A 20,546-nucleotide genomic window follows, 5' to 3' on the forward strand; every position below is an offset into this window, starting at 1 on the left:
GACACGGTGAGCAATTGTGTTCTTGACAATGCATAGCCAAATGCGTACCAGGGCGACCTTTCAGACTAGATAAGTGTTCTCTTAGTCTCGTGTTGATGCATCTCGATGTCTGCCCTACGTATACCTGACCACACGTCATAGGAATCTGATAAACAATGTTTTTCACGCAATCAACAAATTGGTTCTTACGCGGATGTCCAACACTACATTCATTCTTTGCATCATCCTTTCCTTCGAACTTATTTTTAACCTTAGAACACACACTACCTATCTTGTTGTCAGAGCCTGAGGAATGCTCACAGTATTATGAAATAAAAATAACTAAAACAGCCCACTTACCTCATCTAGCTGCTCGGGTCTAAGAGCGTGCGAGTTTACCGGATGTTTTAGTTCTTCCAGGCTGATTTCAGAGTTGGAGGTTGCCTTGTACTCATTAAATTCGGTGCTAGTGTCATCCTGCTCTTTCATGGTACAGTTAACGACTCCACTCCGCTCCACGTACGGCTTCATCAAATTACAGTGGTATATCCTCACCTCCTTCCTGCGACCAGGCATTTTCAGAGCATAGTATCTGAAAGTTTGTGCAGCACTTTCACGGGTCCATCCCAGTGAACTTCGAGCTTGTTCTTTCTTGAAGGTTTGAGGATTATTATCTGGCCTCCGGCGTTAAACATACGAATCCTCACATTCTTGTCGTAATAGAACTTGGTGTTCTTTTGAGCGACTCCCATGTTCTTTTCGACTAGTTCTTGGGTTGCACTTGGCCGTTCCAGCAGATTTAACACCTATTCTACCACTGTTGGACTCTCTCCTCTTTCCTCACACATCTCTCTCAACATTCTCAGTCGAGGACGGAGTGTCCTCCCATACACTAGTTCTGCTGGCGAGAACCCTGTAGCCTCATGAAGAACCACTCGCAAAGCAAACAAAGAGGCCGGAAGACAATTCTCCCAGTCCGCCTTGTGCTCGTAACAGAGCACCCGCAAAACTCGCTTAAGCACTGAATGCCACCTCTCTACACTATTTGGCTGAGGGTGATAGACGGAACTGTGTATCAACTTTACCCCGTACTTTTCTAAGAATGTGGAAGTCAATGAGCTGGTGAATACTGACCCTTGATCTGCCTAAATTTCAGCTGGAAACCCAAATTGTGCGAATACTGACAAAAAGCGCGTCTACTACTTCAGTGGAGCTGAGCTCTTTCGGAGGGATTGCTTCTGGAAACTTTGTAGCCAGACACAGCATGGTAAACAAGTACCTCTAACCCGACTTTGTCTTTGATAGAGACCCTGCTGTGTCTATCACAAGTTGTCTGAAAGGTTCTGAAATTAAGGGCACTACTTTTAGTGGAGCTTTCCAGGTTTTTCTTGGTTTACCCGAGCGCTGGCAGGCGTCGCATGATCTTACAAAGTTTTCTACGTTTTTGAAACAGCCAGGCTAGTATTCCATAAGCAATCTTTCCTTGGATGGGCGGATGGATGGCGGCTATACCCTTTGTAATGGGCGGTGGCTGGTGCCACCTAGCCTTTTGCTCCCCCTCCTATTTTATTTTTTTTCCTTTCTTTATATCCTCTTTCCTTTAAACTAGTTTTCACTCCCCTCCTTCCCCCAAAATAACTATCTAAAAAAGTAGAGGAAACATTATCCCCCCGATTTATGGCATTATCTCTCCCTTGACTTCCTCCACCAATCCTCTAGCCTCCCCTTCGTTACTGCCACTCTTTTCTCGTCTACTTGCCCTCGTTCCCCGGGAAAACCCAATGCCCCTTCCATATCTGCCACTGTTCCCTCTGCCAGAGTCGGGCGAACGTGTGTGCATCTCAGCACTATATGCTCAGTCGTCTCCATTTCGGCTCCGCAAGCTGTGCACCAAAGGTCCACGTCTTCAAATTTAGCCCTGCATGTTTTTGTTCTCAAAACCCCCGTCCTAGCTTCGAATAATAGTGAGCTGCCCCGCAATTTATCAAATAAGAGCTCTCTCTAAATCTCCTGTTTTTGTGACCTATACATAGATAGCGCTGGCTTTCCGAGCATTCTTTCTTCCCACATTTTTCGTTCAGTCTCCTTCACCTCCTTTCCCACACTAGAACCACGTTGGACCCTCTCCCTCGGCTGTAGGTATCTATTCCTCAGCTTCCTCGTTCTGAGTGTCCACTTTGTGTTCAAACTTTTCATGTATAGATATTTGTACACTTTTCCTGCCCCCCTTTTTTCCTCCAGTGCTGGGAGTCTCTGTTCATATTTTAGCTTACTTATTGCCTCTCTACCTTCGAATGACGTCCATCCCATGTCCCCCTGCACTCCCTCATTAGGGGTGCTCTCGTGCGCTCCTAAAGTCAACCTGCCTACACTTCTCTGTCTCGTTTCCATGCATGCCTGAACTTCCGATTTCATGCACAGTACTGAATTTCCGAATGTGAGGCCAGGAACCATAACCCCTTTCCATACGCCCCTAACCACCTCGTACCTATTATAGTTCCATAGTGCCTTGTGTTTCATTACAGCTGAGTTCCTTTTCACTTTTTCAATCATAATTTTTTCCTGTTCTTCCAAGTACTTTTTGTCCTCGTTTAGCCATATGCCCAAATACTTGTATTTTTCAACATGATCAATCTTAGTGCTTTGTATTTCCAATGGTTCCCCCTTTCTTCATTGTATACTATTATCCCACACTTCTCTCTACTGAATTGCAGTCCCAATTTTTTTCCCTCCTCTCCACATATGCTCATTAGTTCCTGTAGCCCTACTCGGGTGTCAGCAAGCAATACAATATCTGCATACATCAGTCCGGCTAGTACTTGAGCTACCTTCTGCCCTTCCAGCATATAGCTTATGTCGGTTCCTATTGTGCTCTGTTCTAGTCTCTTTTCCATTTGGCTCATGTAAATCATAAAAAGCAGAGGCGACAATGGACAGCCCTGCCTGAGACCTCTTCTTATTTTAGCTGGCTTTGTAGTTTCCCCCTCCCATGTTATTTCTACCTCATTATCTGTATAAACTTGTTGTAGGAACTCAATCATCTTTCTATCTAGACTATATTCCCTCAACTGGCTCCATAACTTTTCTCGGTTTACATTATCATAGGCTCCTCTAATGTCTAAAAAAGCCATCCATAGCGGTTTCTGCCTGGCTGTCGCTATCCCTGTGCACTGTGTTATAACAAATAAATTATCATCTAGCCTTCTGTTCCTTCTAAATACATTCTGCAGTTCTCCCAAGATCTCTTCACGTTCTGCCCATTCCTCCATTCTCTTTTTCACCATCTGCATTGCTACTCTGTATATGACTGATGTGATAGTTATTGGCCTGTAGGATTTAATGTCCTTGCTTCCCTTACCTTTGTAAACTAATATCATTCTGCTTGATTTCCAGTCCTGTGGAACATCTCCCCCTACTACTATTTGTTCAATAAGTTGTCGTAATTTTGATTTACTTTTCTGGCCTAATATGCTTATCAATTTCATAGGTATGCCATCAGGTCCTGTCGCTGTTCCCACGGGGACCTTGTGTTCAATTCTGTCCCATTCCTTAGTTGTCATCCTTCTGTACTCCTCCTCTAATTCTGTCCTGCTGTTGTCATTGTTCTCCATTTCGCTACGCATTGGCTCTGCAAATGCTGCCTCTATTGTTAACCTATTATATTCCTGAGCTTCCTCTCCCTCTGCCTTTGTTCCTTCTGGTGTGGTCAGTGAGTGCTCAACCACCTCTGTCTTCTTACTCTGTTGCCTTATGTGTTCCAAAAATTTCTTAGAGGCATTTCTGTCTTTTTTTCGTATCACTAACATCCACTGTACCCCAACTTTTGCTATCTTGGCTTGAATTAATGCCAATGCTTCTCTTTTCATTGCAAGGTAATCCTCCCATTTTGTCTCCACCTCTTCTGGTGTTGCTCCCCTTTTCTTCGCTGCTCTGTGTTTTCTGCACGCATCTTTGCGTTGCTCTATGGCCTCCTTAACTTCTCGGTCCCACCAGCTTTTCGGTTTATATTTTCCCTGCTTACTTCCTAGTTTCCTAATCTGTCCCTTCTATAGCTCTCGTTTAAAAATACCTATTAACTCGTCGTACGTCCATGCCCTTTGCGGTTGCTTGGATACCATGCTTTCAATGTTTTTCGCCGCTTCTTGTAGCTGCCTGTCATTCAATTTGCTCATACCTTTCCTTTCTTTTAGTTTCTACCAGTGGTACTGTCCTTCCAAAACTGATTTTGATTCGTTTGTGATCACTCCCCAGGCTTTTTGTACCTTCCTCATCAATTTCCTTACATCCCAACCGTTCATACAGCTTGTGGGACATTAGGCAGTAGTCATTTGTGGAGTTGGTATTATTTCTTTCCCATGTTATTTTCCCGTCGCAGTTAATTTCAGTATTAACTATCACTAAATCATGAGCCTCACAAAAATCAACTAACATATGCCTTGTTGCATCTGTCGCGCCGTCAAAGTATTCCAAATGTGCATTCATGTCCCCTAGCATGATTATCTCCCGTTTCATTGCTAACTCCCTGATGTCCTTGGTCATACATTTGAAATGTTTTGCATTCTCCTCTTTCAACTCATTCCCCGTTTTCAGATACACAACTCCCAGGATTGTCTCAACATAGTCCCTTGAGCCACATGTTCTCACTGCAGCTCTCCCTTACCCTTTCCCAGTCCTGTCCCTTCACTAGCGCCCCAAGGCCTCCTCCTCTGCGTTCTTTCCTTTTTCTGTTGCACCCAACCCAGGTGTATCCCGCAATGAATGGTGGCTCTTCCTCATCTCTTAAATGGGTTTCAGCAACTCCATATACCTGAAAATTTTCCGTTTGTAACTGTTCTTCTATTTCGTCCCACTTAATGCGATTTCTTCCCCCCTGCATGTTGATGAACCCCACATTTACTGCCTTCTTCCTCTTCCTCCTCCGTGCTCCTGTCCAGCCCCCCCTCCCCTGTCTTTTATCTTTTATGTTTTGGCATGCAGGGTCGCCCTGCGTGCCTGCAAAAAACCCTCAGCCCTACAACCCACCCTCGTTCCTACCTGCCATCCCGCTGGTGTAGTGTAGTGAATGCCATCTGGGCCGAAAGGGGGGAAGTTTTTCCCCCCGATCATTCTGTTCACCTCCACCACATCACGCCTGAGGGCTCGCCCCAACTCCCTAATCATTACATTTGCCGCCACTACCTGTTCTTCAATGAAAGGGCCCTGTCCCCTGACCTCTGGGACAGTACACAGGGCAATGTGCAATGCCTGAGTGGTCGCCCTTAATTTCGCCACTCCCTCTTGAATCTGTCTGCCCAGCATTCGCCCCCTATTCTGCAGGACGTCATTCACCCCAGCGTGCAAAATTACCAGGTTTCTTCCCTCTCCGTTTTCATTCAGTTTGTTTTTGGCTCTCTCCGCCACAGCTTCGAATCGAGCCTCCGGCATGCATTCAACTTTCACCCGTCTGTCATACTGCACTGTTCTGAGGAGTGCTGTTTGCATTCGCGATACGTTGGAGCTTCCAACGACCTAGACCTTTCTGTCTTCAAGCAAATCTTGCCTCCCTCCTGTCTCTGTCGGCTGGGTCTTCCCTGCCTCCTCGCCTTCTCTGCCTCCTGTCGTCTCATCTCTTTGTACCAGTGTCTCCCGCGGTCCCCACGTTAACGTGTCCGCCCCCATTCTGCTCCACAGGGTGATCCTCCCGCTTCCTTTTTTTTCAATTCCTGCTGTGCCTCCCTCTCAGCTTCTCTCTCTCATTTCTTTTAATAAATTGTTTTTCCAGTTGCTGCCCTTTCTCTCGCTCCTCACTCCATTTCCATTTTACAGCCTCCATTCTTGAGGCCCACTCCCTCCCGACCCTTTCCTCAAACTCTGCGCGTTCCGTTTTTTCTTTCTCGAGTTCCTCCTTTGTCCTCGCCATTTCACTCTTTAGCTGCTTCTCCAAATTCTCAATCACCTTACACAGCTCTGCACACGAAGCCGTTCCCTTCCGCCTCCGCCATGGTTTTGAATGTCGTTTCATCCAAATAACACCATCGTTCACACCTCTCACACTGGACGAGGTCCCCGCCTTCCTCCTTGGCTTTTCTAGATGGTCGTCCCATGAATTCTCTTGTCCTACTGTTATTTACCAGTGTAAAAGCAAGGAAAAAAATTAACTATAATAAAGACCACTGGGAATCTCTACAAGAATAAAGAGAGCTAGTAAAATAACCAAACCAATAACCAGAGGAAAAAAGAAATAAAAAAGGACAAAGAAAAAGAAACACCCTTTTAGCCCTAACTATTAAACTTTTAGTCCTAACTGTTATGTGTTGGCCACGACCTACTTTATCGCCCTACTTTGGCTAAGTGTTCGCCTGGCTTCGCAGTGCTCCAATTCTCTGCAACCTACGTTTCTATGCTGGCCCTATCTCCATTCAGATTTCCCGGCACTGTAATTAGAAATAAAAATAGAAATAGAACTTAGCTGTCGGCATCCGTCCATCTCGGTCTCGGCTCCCGTCTCCCCGGCAGCAACAGCCTTCGATTTGTTTATGCCTAGGTGGCCAGACCACCCATTTCTATGACAGAGACTCAAAAGGTCCTCCCTGTACTTAGTAGGTATGACTAATGTGGTATCCTGTGTTGATTCTGGTTTCGGTTTTGGGTTTTTACATCAGGGCGCCACTCAGTGCCAAACGCTGTAAGCTGCCTTCCTGCTTCCCCTCAGAGAAATAAAAGGGCATTCCTTGTCTGGTCCCCGACTGGAGCAGTCCGGCTCTTTTCTTGTGGCGCTGCACGCCCCGGCCGTTTAGGCCTCATGCCGTAACCCTTCCGTCCGGCCGCCCCGTCGAAGCTACAACAAACTGAGTTCCAGTACCCGTCTTGGGAGGATGATGAGATGCAGCCTTGCACACATAGAAAATTCACAAAGTACATAAGTATACAGTAACAAACATCTGTGTGCCACTTGGGACAGCACTGATGGGTGGCTCATTCGCCCTGAGCCTGACTCGAGACAGTCTCTGTGGCTGTCGTGGATTGGCATTGTGCATAAAAGCACTTTACACTCCATAGTGCCCCCCCCCCCCCTTAAGAATGCTAACGACATTCAATGTTAAAACTTTTTTCTTTTTGGCATGAAAGACAAATTAGTATGGCGGCTACTACCGCAGTGAAAATGCATACATGTTTATGCTGCAAGAAACGTAACATACAAGAAATGTATGGTATCCCTTCTGCGGGGATGCTAAGAAATGAAGAAAAGTGTTCCTACAACTAGGATCCACGGATAAATCTGCAGTATAGCAGTAAGTACAGCGTGCGTATAGCACCGTTTATGCTGCCAGGAATCCCCCCATTTGAAGGATACTGCTGATGTCTTATTCAGCTAACAAACATGAAAGGAAATACTTTTGGCGTTAAGAGCCGAATTCGCATGGGAGGGTTGAAACCTCTGTAGACAGTAACCGAAGGCAACAAGCTACTTGGAATCATAATCCTTAAATCGTTCCGGAGGTTGTCTATGGCGTGTAGACCTACGGAGGACTGGTTCAAGTTGTAGAGGAGGAACAGCAGAAGTGTTACTCGTACTAGGGCTAGAAGGTGTGTCTGACGCAAGGAAGCAGGAGGAACGATACGTTCACCTCGGAGAAGCAGATTATCCATGTAGGACAATTCGGACTGTACAGCAGCATACACCTGTACCTCTGGCGGAAGGTCCGCCGCAGTTCTCCATCCTTTTACTATTTTGTCTTTTAATGCTTCGCATCCGGTCGCCTGAAGAAACGTGCAAAAAGAATGTTTCCATGTGAGCCACGGTACCGAAGGAGTACCGGGTAATGCAAGGAAAGGCGGCATGGGTGGTGCGAACGCCATGCTGGGCACGGAGAACAAAGCTCAAATCCCCTTGTGCACCGCATATCTTCTCTGACAGGAAGCAACTACCTGGGGAAACCTTCCAGGACTTCGTCACCGCGCTACAAAGGCTAGGGCCTGCGTGTGCGTTCGGCGCTTGGCACGACAAGTCTCTTCGCGACCAAATTCTCCAAGGCATCGCATCAAAAAGAGTTCGAGAACAGCTACTGTATGAAGGATCATCCCTCACGCTCAAGAAAGCCGAGGGAATCGGACGAAGCGTGGAGCAAGTTTACAAGGAACTTGAAGTCTTCAGCAACTCGTCTATTCGGCGCGTGTTGACGCAACACCAAGATGGCGTCGCCAGCCATCTCCTTCCTCGCCCGGGCGCGCAAGATGGCGGTCACCACCCCCCTTCTCCCTCGACCCGGCGCCTTCAAGATGGCAATCAACGGCTTCGCGGGCAGTCGCATCGAGCGGCCGGCCAACCTAACGTCCAGCCCAAACTCTGCGAAGCCACTGGAGAACTCGCACCCCATTGTTACCGATGTGGTTCATCTCGCCACATCGCATCCGATCCAGCCTGTCCGGCAAAGCATGTTACCTGCGGTGCGTGCGGAAAAGTGGGACATTACACTTCGGTTTGCTGTTCGGGGAACCGAACGCAGCGACAGCCTCCTGCTCAAACGCAGCTTGTTTCCATTACCGCTGATACAGAATCAGCCTCTACAGTCCCGTTTGTGCTTACAATTCAAGCACCGAATTTCCGTCCGGCAACAATTCGCGCCAAAGTCCTCATTGCGAATACCACACTCAAGTTGCTTGTGGACACAGGAGCTACACTGTCGCTGATGAACAGCTCCCTATACGAAGAACATTTCAAGGTTTTTCCATTATCTCCTTCGAGTCTTCGACTCAAGAATTATTCGCAGCAAGAAATTCTGCATTCAGGACGTTTCTCCATGCTCGTCAAGTATCGCAACAACGCTGCAGTAGTGACATTTCACGTCACGAACCAAGGCACTTCTCTTCTGGGCTTAGATGCCATTCAAGCTTTGGGCATTGACATTTAAGGGTCTTCGCTCACATGTCAAGTATCAAGACTTCCAGCTGACCCAAGCGTTCAGCCTCCGTCTCTTCCGCACAACGCTCCAACAAAGTTCGCCCATCTGTTCTCGGGACAATTGGGACTTGTAAAGGGCTTCGTCCACGACGTTCGTCTCCGACCTTCAATGCAACCAGTCTCAGCGAAACTGCGTCCTCTACCTCTGGTTCTCCAGGAGCAAGTCTCCGCCGAGCTGCAATGCCTGGAATCAGCTGATGTCATCGAACGAGTCACTGCTTCCAAATGGATTTCTCCGCTCGTCGTCGTTCGAAAGAAGGACAATTCCATTCGACTTTGCGTCGATCTTCGAGACCCAAACAAGGCTATTATCATTGACGCCTTTCCACTACTGAGGGCTGCAAAGTGTTGCATTGACTCGCTGGTGCTACTGTCTTTAGTAAGTTGGACTTGCAGTCCGCGTATCATCAGGTTTTATTATCCGAGAAAAGCCGTAAGCTTACTACTTTTATAACTCATGACGGTCTTTTCCACTTCAAGCGTGTGTGTTTCGGCTTGGCATCTGCGCCATCCGCTTTCCAGCAGATCATGTCATCTGTTTTGAAAGACTGTCCAGGTACCTTGTGCTATCTTGATGATGTGCTTGTATGGGGTCACACTCAACGTGACCACGACAGAAATTTGCAAACAGTCCTGTCTAGGATAAGTAATGCAGGCATGTGGCTTAACCACAAGTGCTTGTTCAGTGTCCCAGAATTAACTTTCCTAGGACATAAAATTTCCGCCAACAGCACTTCGCCGATGGATAGCAAAATTCAGGCAATCGTGGAGGCGCTACAGCCTAAGGACAAAAAGGTTCTACATTCATTTCTGGGCCTCACGGGATATTATGCTAAATTTATCCCGCAGTATGCCGAATTGCTAAGGAAACTGGGATCGGGATACGGAATGCAGCTTTCAGGCTATTAAAGACGTACTTGCATCACGCCCAATGGTACGCATGTTCCAACCATATCTGCCTATTGTTGTGACGGTTGATGCTTCTGACGTTGGCATAGGAGCTGTCCTACAGCAAAAATGCGGAAATGAGCTCTTTACGGTAGCTTATGCTTCTCGTACGTTATCTTCCGCAGAGCGACGGTACTCCGTAGGCGAACGGGAAGCATTGGCATGTCTGTTTGCGTGTGAACATTGGCATGTTTACTTGTGGGGTCGACAGTTCACTCTACGAACTGATCACCAAGCTTTAGTCGCATTGCTATCTTCAAAAGGTCCTGGACAGAGACCGTTAAGAATTTCAAGGTGGAATGCAAGATTGCTGTACATTACAATTTCTCCACTCAGTACTGTAAAGGTGACCAAAATGTCATTGCGGACGCATTGTCACGCCTACCTGTCCCTCCCGAATGTGAACCAGCACTAGATGAGGAAATAGTGTCTTTAGTTTCATCTTGTATTACAAAGAAGGAATTCCAAGCAGCCACACAGGCAGATCCAGTGTGCCAAGCATTAAAAGATAAAATTGGTATGGTGGCTACTAACGTAGTGAAAATGCATACATGTTTATGCTGCAAGAAACGTAACATACAATAAATGTATGGTATCCCATCTTCGTCGCCAGTTTGTTGTAGCTTCGACGGGGCGGCCGGACTGAAGGGTTACGGCATGAGGCCTAAACGGCCGGGGCGCGCAGCGCCGCAAGAAAAGAGCCAGACTGCTCCAGTCGGGGACCAGACAAAGAATACCCTTTTATTTCTCTGAGGGGAAGAAGGAAGGCAGCTTACAGCGTTTGGCGCTGAGTGGCACCCTGATGTAAAGACCCAAAACCGAAACCAGAAGTTAACACAGGATACCACAACTAATTGATCTAGAATCCTGCCCTTTTGGTCTCTGTAGTGCTGATACAACAATCCTCCTCTCTCTTGTATTGTCACGTTGCGCCTAGAAATGCCTTCTTTAGCTGTGTGATGCAATTTAGCTAAGCTGTCATTCTTTTGCTTCTTTTGTCATTCTTTTACTCGGCTGCCAGTGATTCTCTGTCCACACGTAAGAGCTGATCAAAGTTCTTTGAGGCCGGTAATAGAAACGATCCTGTCTCACTTGTGAGTGCGGCAACTGGCTCTTCCTGCAGGCGTGAACTTTGACACCCTAGTGATATGCTCTCATTGAGCTGGTCAGCTGGCAAGGTTTCCTCAACCATGTTTTTTGGCCCTCGAGCCTAGCTCCGATTCGGTTACTGAAGCTACCTCTTTTGCTACTTCCGCTCGAGCAGCTTTTGCATTTTCAGCCAAAAGCGATGCAATTTTACGAGCTTGGCCTCGCGTCAACGCCTGTACTACGCCCTCTCCCAGTTAAGCCCTTTGTCACGCAGTAACTGATCCGAACGAGTTGAAAAATGTAAGGGTAGTGCAGCAACAAGAATTTGGAAACTGCAGCGTCAGTCACAAGCTTCCTGAGCAGTCCACTGATTTTGACTTTGGCCATGGGCAGACACATGCTGTGTTCTTCTACAACCTGTTTGATCCATGCTACTTCTCCCGTGAAGTCATCTACCATCACGTAAGACGGATAGACAGTGTCCATAGTGGCGGCACTGTCTTGCAGCACCCGGCATGGTTTTTCATTAACTTGCAGGTCGTGAATATATGGACTTAAAATTCCCACATTTTCGTCTTTTTCATCCACGTAGGAGAAAACAACATTACGCTTCCCGCAGTTTACAGCGATATGTACTAGTTTGTGGCACTTATAGCAGCGGATCCATGTAGAAGATTCAAATTTTCTTTTCTGGTCTTTTTATACGGTTTCCCCATTTGACTTCTCGCTCTTTTCTGAGAGCCTTTCCTCCACATCTACAGGCTCCGGTTGTCTAGTCTACGAACCCTTTTTGAACGGAAATGGTTTCCACAGTCCAATTCGACCATCCCAATTTCTGTCCTCAGCATTCAGCTTTCTACATATTGCGTACTCTTCGGCTAATTCAGCTGCCCTTTCCACAGCGTTTACGTTTTCTCTGTCTTGCACCCACAGCTTCACAGATTGTCGGATGCTTTTGTAAAACTGCTCTAGACACATGCATTCAATAATCATGTCTCTGCTCTCGTACGCTTCCGCGCTTTTCAACCATTCGACTAGGTTTGCCTTTAAGCCATATGCAAACTCCGGATATCCCTGGCTATCCTTCTTGCCCGTGCTTCTAAACCTTTGCCGAAAAGCTTTGGCTGAAAGGCGGTACTTCTTCAAAGGACTAGCCTTAACCTTCACATAATCATAGTATTACGATATCATCGAGCGATGCTCAAGAAATGAGCTGCCACGAGAACGACGATGAAGTTGGTCGGTGCCCTCACGAGCGTGTCAGCCTGGCTGCCTGGCTCCAGTGCAAGTAGCATGTAAATAGCCTCCTTCCTCTGTGTCTTTCCACACGTAACAATATGTATCTTGTGCACTGAGTCTGGCGATTACTTCCACAGCCTCACATGGCAACACAGACAGCAACCGTTGTGACCATGTACTTAAACCGAAGTTCATCTTCTCGCAAGTCCTTTCAAAATTTCCTAGGAACAAGCCTATGTCATTCCTAACCTCAAATGGCTTTAACAGCCTGTCCATGCGGTATGATTCTGCCTCACTTGATCATCCCAGAGCCCCTTCAATTCTTCGAGACAACTCCAAACGTTTTCTTTCAAGGTCAAGTTGCATTTTTCTTAACTCCAGACCTTTCTCGCATTCCTCTCTGTCCCGTTCTATCCATCTGTCCCGTTTCTCTCTTTTCCTAAAAAGTTCTAACCCAATTTCAATGTCCTTCTCACTGGCCTGTTCAGAAATCAGCTGCAATATTCCCAATTTTAGCATTTCCTTGCGTACCTCTAGGCCCAGTTCCTCACCAACAATCAACAATTAATCTCTCAGCAATGTCCTGAACTCCATGATTGCTGCTTTACTGCCTTGGTCCTGCTCGCTAAACATACCTAGGTAAACACAACCTAGCTAACAACAATCCAGCTTCCCTACTGTTCTAAACAGAACAACCAAAAAATGAAGCCTAGAGAGTGAAAGCAAGAACCCAGCAATCGCCGCAGACACAGCATCATATCACAAAGTCCGTCTCATCGCTGCCAGCCAGTCACAAGAGTTGGCGTCGGCCATGAAATAGATGGTAGCTGGCCCGTGCCATCGTCTGACTGATCCACGCTTAGGACTTTGTTGAAGGGAGGGACTTGTTCTCATCGAGAACGAGGAATATGGGATTTATTTACAATATCTACATGAAGGGTGGAGAACGTTACCGGTCATCAGTCTAGCGTGACTGAAAGAGAATGCACCCTGAGCAGCCACCAACGGCTGCATAAGAACACTCTGTCCTCCCTAGATCCCTAGGTGAAAGAAAACTGCTATTCAATCTTCGTCCAATGAGAGAGTCATCGTAGTCGACCCACCTTTAAGGGGGAGGGTTCACACACTCACTCCCGCACTTTGGTTTCACTGAACACACCGAGGTGAGAGGGTTCTTGTAGACAGGAGTCCTGAACCGAGCAGGCGCCTCTTGATACCAGAGCTGACCCCGCAGTCAGTAGCCGCCGCGTCTATCCATTGACTATGACGACATCTAGGGCCCGTGAGAAAGTACCGCAAAACATCCCCTTCTGGGAGTTCCTCCGCTCCAAGCAAACCGTGAAGACGACAACGAATCGACTAACAATACCCGGTCCGCCAAACGTGGCTAGACATGCCGGTGCCATCGGGCTGTTGAAGAGGCACATAGTTGCCCTTAAAAGCGAGTCATCGCAGTGGGCTGGGAAGGGTTCGGAGGACGCTTCTCCGAAGATCGCCAGCTTCCGCAGGCCAATCGTAACAGGGCATACCCGTAGTGCTCGTTAAGAAAAAAGATAAGATACTTCGATTCTGCATCGACTACCGTAAATTGAACAGCGTAACTAAGCAGGATGTATACCCCCTTCCCCGTATCGACGATATGTTAGATCGGCTCTGATGTGCAAAGTTTCTCTCCTCCCTGGATCTCAAGAGCCGATATTGGCAAATAGAAGATGTTTAGTAAAGCACGTCCACGTCCTGTCCTTTCTTAATATCGTCTTTGTAAAACTGAGCGCAATATAACCATGAAATAGAAGATGGATGAGCGGGGCTGAAAAAACAGCATTTGTAACCCCGATGGCCTGTACAAACTCAAAACGCTTCCATTCGGCCTCTGTTCCACGCCTGCAACCCTCCAGCGAATGATGGACACTGTCTGTGCTCGCAGGATTGAAATAGCCGTCGTGCTTAGTGTATTTGTATGATGTGGTGGTATTTTCCACAACATTTGACCAACATCTAGAGTGCCTGCGACTAGTGTTAGAAGCTATTCATGCAGCAGACTTGACAATTAAGACGAAAAAATGTCAATTCGGCTTCGATGAGCTTTGGTTTCTTGGACACATCGTCAGTGCTGAAGGCGTCCGGCCAGACCCCGAAAAGACCACAGCTATTGCGAGGTTCCCGACATCCACAGACAAAAAGACAGTGCGATGTTTTTTGGGTTATTGTGCATACTACAGAAGACTTGTGGAAAGCTTTTCAAAGATTCCCGAGCCCCTTACAATACTAACAAAAAAGAACCTTTCATGTGGAAAAGTGAACAACAAGATGCCTTCGATGAGCTAAGGAAATGCTTGCAAGCTTCTCCAATCCTTGCTCATTTTGATGAGACAGCAGACACTGAAGTTCATACCGATGCGAGTAACGTCAGCCTCGGTGCCATACTAGTGCAATGGAAGAACAGCCAGGAGAAAGCAATAGCTTATGCCAGCCGTAAGCTCTCGAAAGCAGAGGCAAACCACTCAGCAGTCGAGAAGGAGTATCTTGTAGTCATTTGGGCAATATGTAAATTTCGACCCTACCTTTATGGTAGACCATTTAGAGCAGTCAGATATCATCATTCACTTTGCTGGCTGGCAAATCTATCAAGGCAATGAAGGCAGAAAGCTGGGCTAGTTGGTGTGTCATCATTATTCTAAAGACTAGCGCAAAATAGCAGGGACAAAGACAGAGAAGACGACAGGACGAGCGCTAAACATCAACTGGTTTTTTACTGCGAGCGAAGGTACATATATACATTTCGTTGGTGAATGCGCACACAGTGTTAAAACAGTACAATTGCATTCTAATCAAAATGTGGCAGACTGTTCTGTAAGTACATTTTTTCTTTTTTGGACAAGGCAAGTGAAGCCGTGCTGACACAGTTATCACCTTCCCTGTCAATGTGATATGCCTCACAAATCTCGCGCCCCCACCTTGTGCCTCCCCTACCAAGCACACACGTGGTGTCAAATGCAGGCAGGCACCCGCATCGCTTACAGTGCATGGACAAATGGCCGCCCCCCGCTAATGGATCTACCAGCATTCGGTGCTCTCGTAGCCGTTCATTTAGGCAGCGGCCAGTCTGCCCCACGTAGCATCTGCCGCATGAGAGAGGTATGCGGTATACGACCCCAACAATGCAGGGTACAAACTTGCGTGCATGTTTTATGGCGCAGACCGGTTTTTTTCTTCTCGTTTACGGCTTTGCACATGCGCACCAGCTTTTCGGGGGCAGTGAACATCACGTCCACACCGCACTTCTCTCCAACTTTTCTCAGCCGGTGCGATAGCTGGTGCACGTACGGTATAGCTGTACGTTTCAGCTCCTTGCAGCTTTTTTCCGCTGCTACGCCAGGGCGTCCACCTGCTCTGATTTCTTTCAGGAGGCATTTCACCACAGCCGTCACGATCTCTTTCGGAAACCCGGCGTTCTGCAACCGGAGCACTTGCATCTGCAAGCTAACCTCAATTTTATGGTGGCAGGACTTTTCGAGAGCACCACGCAGGCAATTTTTTGCAATGCCCCTCTTAACCAATTTTGAGTGAGCCGAATTATATGCTAGAATTTCCTTTTTTGTGCGAGGCTGATACGACCAGCAGATGTGCCCTGTGCCAAAGTACAAACACAGCTCGAGGAATTGGAGACATCCGTTCATCGGCACTTCATGCGTGAACCTTAATTTGCCAAAACAATCACCAAAAATTTCTAAAACACTTTTTACAACCTGTGGTTTGTCGCTCTCGTTTTCAACATTCACAAACACAATAAAATCATCGACATATCTAAAACACCTAACAACACGTTTTTCCTGTTTTATGCACGCTGCCACGCGCTTGTCAAATTGGCCTAAAAAAATTTCACTAAGTATTGGAACTATGCAGGAGCCTATGCAAATACCATCTTTCTGCACGAAAAACTTGTCGTTAAAACAAATGTAGGTGGAAGAGGGGTAACACTCAACTAATGCTACAAAGTCATTTACGGAAACCCCGCTACTATTTTGGAACTGGACAGCCCCCCAGTTTTCAATCCGCTCTTTTACTGCGTCTAACAACTCTGTTTGGGGAATGGAATAAAAGAGCTCAATATCAACTGAAAAGGCAAAATTGGCTTGTGAAGCACTATCTTGCTCACCCAAAAATTCAAACACATCCTTTGAGTTGCTCACACGAAAAGGATCTTCTACGTCTATTTGGCTAAGATGCTTTTGTAGGTATTTTGATACCAGACCTTGCCAGGCTTCTTTCTCGAATACAATTGCTCTGAGAGGCATGCCTTCCTTGTGGGTTTTTGCAAATCTCAAGGATCCATCCAGACAACTAACAAGATGGAGCCTTAGGAATCAAGAGTATGATATTACTGTCGTATACCGATCCGGGAGGAAACACAGCGATGCCGACTGCTTGTCACGCGCACCAGTCAAGACAACTGTGTCAGAAGAAGACGTGTTCCCATTTTTTTGGCACTGCTGATGCGTCACAAATCGCTCAACAACAATGAGATGACCCGGAATTGCTTCTACTTATACAGCGCCTGGAGGGACTCGACGTTCAACTCCCGCGTGTTTTCTCTAGAGGGCTATCCTCGTTCAGTCTGTGAGAAGTGTTTAACTCAGAACAGCGAGACAGTTTTCACTTGTCGTACCCACAGCTATGCGAGAAGAAATTTTGCATGCATGTCTCGATGAAATAACATCTGGACACATGGGCGTGAGCAGTACATTAGCCAGCATTCGTCTGAAATACTACTGTCCTAAGTTATTAGCATCAGTGCAGCACTATGTCAAGACTTGTCGCGAGTGTCAAAGGCGCAAGATTCCATCCGTAAAACCAGCAGCCCTCCTCCAGCCAATACACCCACCAAAAGCCCCATTCCAACAAGTTGGTATGGACCTCCTTGGACCCTTCCCAACATCATCTTTAGGCACAAAGTGGATAGTTATGGCCACGGACTACTTGACCTGTTACGCAGAAACCGATTCCCTGTACAGTGCAACGGCTGTCGAAGTTGCAAAATTATTTGTCAACAATATCGTGCTCAGGCATGGCGGTTCCACAGTTATTACCGATCATGGAACAGCCTTTACTGTGGACCTAATAAAATGCTTGTTGCAAATGACACATATTGATCATAGGAGAACTACGGCGTACCACCCTCAGACAAACGGTTTAACTGAACGCCTTAACAGAATACTGGCTGACATGCTTTTGATGTATGTCAATGTTGAACATAGCCTGTGGGATGAAATTTTGCTTACATCACCTTTGCATATAATACAGCCGTTCAAGAAACAACACGAGTCGCCCCGTTTGAATTTGTATTCAGCCGAGCAGTAACGGCAACTTTGGATGCTATTTTGCTGTTAGATGAAGAAAACGATAACTCATCCGACCTAGATGATTTCTTGCAAAGAGGCACGACAGATGGCAAGGTACCGAATACGCCACCAACAACGCATCGACTCCAGCCGGTACAACCAGCGACCGATAATTTCATCCCGCTCGTTATCAGACCGGTGACAAGGTGTGGGTGTGGACCCCAATGCGACGCCATGGACTGTTTGAAGCTTCTCTGCCGATACTTCGGCACTTAAGAAATACTTCATCATGTAAGCGACGTCACTTACGAAGTGAAATCTGCTGGACATGACAGCCCAAGACAGCGCAACTCCACGCAAGTTGTGCATGTTGTCTAAGTGAAACCCTATCACAAGAGGTAAGAAAAAAAAGTGAGAGCCCACAGGAACCCCTACCTTCTTTCACACATCGGGCTGATGCGGTAAGGAGGGGGATAATGCCGTGACAACTTGGTCACATTCAAGTTGCGCGCCCTTCGTATTGGACTGTGCATGCCATACCAACTGGTATTGTTCAGCAGCAACAGGCAGAGATCTTGTGGCACGAGTAGCCGGTTAGACCAGGCTCGCATGCGCCCTGCGCATGAGGTATCACGCGCGAAGACGGTTCAACGTCAGTTTTAGAACGCGACTGCCAGGGAGTCTTTATGACCACAGTGACTTTTAGTTGTGGGCACAGCTTCGCCCTTATTATTGTTTTGTTAACCTGTACTTCTCAAAATCATTACAACATTATCGTCCCACCATCATCGTCACACCATCGACCTCATACCAGTGCACCCAGTGTCGCCATCCCATGGTGGTCATAAAGTCATCATGTACAACATTATTTCCACACAAACGTTATCCTATAGTTGGTGTGCCATTAGCACACCACCATGACTCGAGCATCATCTACAGTCATCATCCTATTGTTGTCAAGCCATCATTGTCCATCGTCACTCCAACGTCGCCATCCTATGGTTGTGATGTAGTCGCCTCCAAACCACTGCCACGGTACCACGGTACCACCGTAACCATCACATCATTGTCATCGCTCCGTGGTCTTTACACTGTTATCTTACCATCGTCGCTCCTCGAGCATAGTCATATCGTGGTAGACATGCAGTTGTCATCATGCCGTTGGGTCATTAAACCATTGTCAGTTTGTCGCAGTGATTTGATGTGGATATGCCGTTCTCTACATGCCTTTATCGTAATTTCACCCTTGCCGTTGTGTCATCATACCGTCGCATTCATGCCATTGTGGTCGTTCCATCGTCATCAAGCGCACCACATTTATGTTGAGAGAGAAACTTCCCAGTGAAAATGTCCACCTCGGTTGTGTGGTCTCAATTTGCAAATGGTCGCTATGAAAGAACACTGTTCTGCACAAACACCAATGAAAGCTTTGCTTAATTTGATTACCACAGCGCATGGGATCTGTAGATTATCTTTTTTCTCATTTTCCCCCCTTTTAACACACATGGGACCTTCCAAAGGTTGTGAATTTTTAACATGAAGGTTCTTTGATAGTTATCTTTGATTATGCCAAGAGGCTGGGTGAAGTTCATGCGATGGTTATGCTTTATATATTGGATGTTTTCTTTTGAACATACTTCCATTGATAGTGCCGTGTGGTCTCCCCCTTTTACTCAATCCACGTCTAACCGCACTGCAACCATGGAGTATTTTTAGAATACTATTTAGGGAATTTTTATGCAAGAATATTTTAGGCCCACCCTTCTCCTTTGCCTGTCCGGGTCACTGAGCATGCATTGCGATTGGTCCCCTGAGTTACTAAGCAAGGCAATATCATCAGCAAATTGCAAGTTACTAAAGTATTCTCCATCAACTCTTACCCCCAATTCTTCCCAATCCAGGTCTCTGAATAATACCCCCTGTAAACATGCTGAGAACAGCATTGAAGAGATCATATCTCCCTGCCTGACGCCCTTGTTTATTGGGATTTTGTTGCTATCTTTGTGGAGGACTACGGTTGCTGTGGAGCCGTTAGATATCTTTCAGTATTTTCACATACGGCTCGTCTACCCCCGATTCCGTAACACCGGCATGAGTGCTGAGGTTTCAACTGAATCAAACTCTTTCTCGTAACCAATGAAAGCTATATATAAGGGTTGGTTATATTCCGCACGTTTCTCTTATCACCTGACTGATAGTGTGAGTACGGTCTATTGTTGAGTAGCCTTTACGAAATCCTGCCTGGTCCTTTGGTTGACAGAAGTCTAAGGTGTTCCCGATTCTTGACTTTGTAGGCAATGGACAGTAAGGTGATCAGTCTATAATTTTTCAAGTCTTTGGCGTCCCCTTCCTTATGGATTAAGATTACGTTGGCGCTCGTCCAAGATTCCGGTACGCTCGAGGTCATGAGGCATTGCGTATACACGGTGGCCAGTTTTTCTAGAACAATCTGCCCACCATCCTTCAACAAATTTACTGTTACCTGATCCTCCCATCCTCCCAGCTGCCTTCCCCCTTTGCATAGCTCCCAAGGCTTTCTTTACTTCTTCCGGCATTACTTGTGGGATGTCAAATTCCTATAGACTATTTCCTCTTCTATTATCGTTGAGGGTGCCACTGGTACTGTATAAATCTTTATAGAACTCCTCAGCCACTTGAACTATCTTATCCATAGTAGTAATGATATTGCCGGCTTTGTCTCTTAGCAGCATACATCTGATTCTTGCCTATTCAGAGTTTCTTCTTCATTGCTTTTAGGCTTCCTCCGTTCCTGAGAGCATGCTCAATTCTATCCATATTATACTTCCTTATGACAGCTGTCTTTCGCTTGCTGATTAACATGGAAACTTCTGCCAGCTCTATTCTAGCTGTAGGGTTAGATGCTTTCATACATTGGCGTTTCTTGACCAGATCTTTCGTCTCCTGCGATAGTTTACTGGTATTCTGCCTAACGGAGTTACCACAGACTTCCCCTGAACACTCCTTAATGATGCCTACAAGATTGCCGT

At 46.6% G+C, this 20,546-nt stretch overlaps 1 protein-coding gene across 1 annotated transcript in view; it reads right to left on the reverse strand.

Moving 5' to 3' along the window:
• Positions 1 to 20,546, reverse strand: part of mRpL32 (mitochondrial ribosomal protein L32) — a 149,457-nt gene that overhangs the window by 83,666 nt on the left and 45,245 nt on the right. The gene's annotated exons all lie outside the window — the stretch shown is intronic.

This window comes from Dermacentor albipictus, chromosome 4 (assembly GCF_038994185.2).
Source record: "Dermacentor albipictus isolate Rhodes 1998 colony chromosome 4, USDA_Dalb.pri_finalv2, whole genome shotgun sequence".
NCBI classification, from domain to species: Eukaryota; Metazoa; Arthropoda; class Arachnida; order Ixodida; family Ixodidae; genus Dermacentor; species Dermacentor albipictus.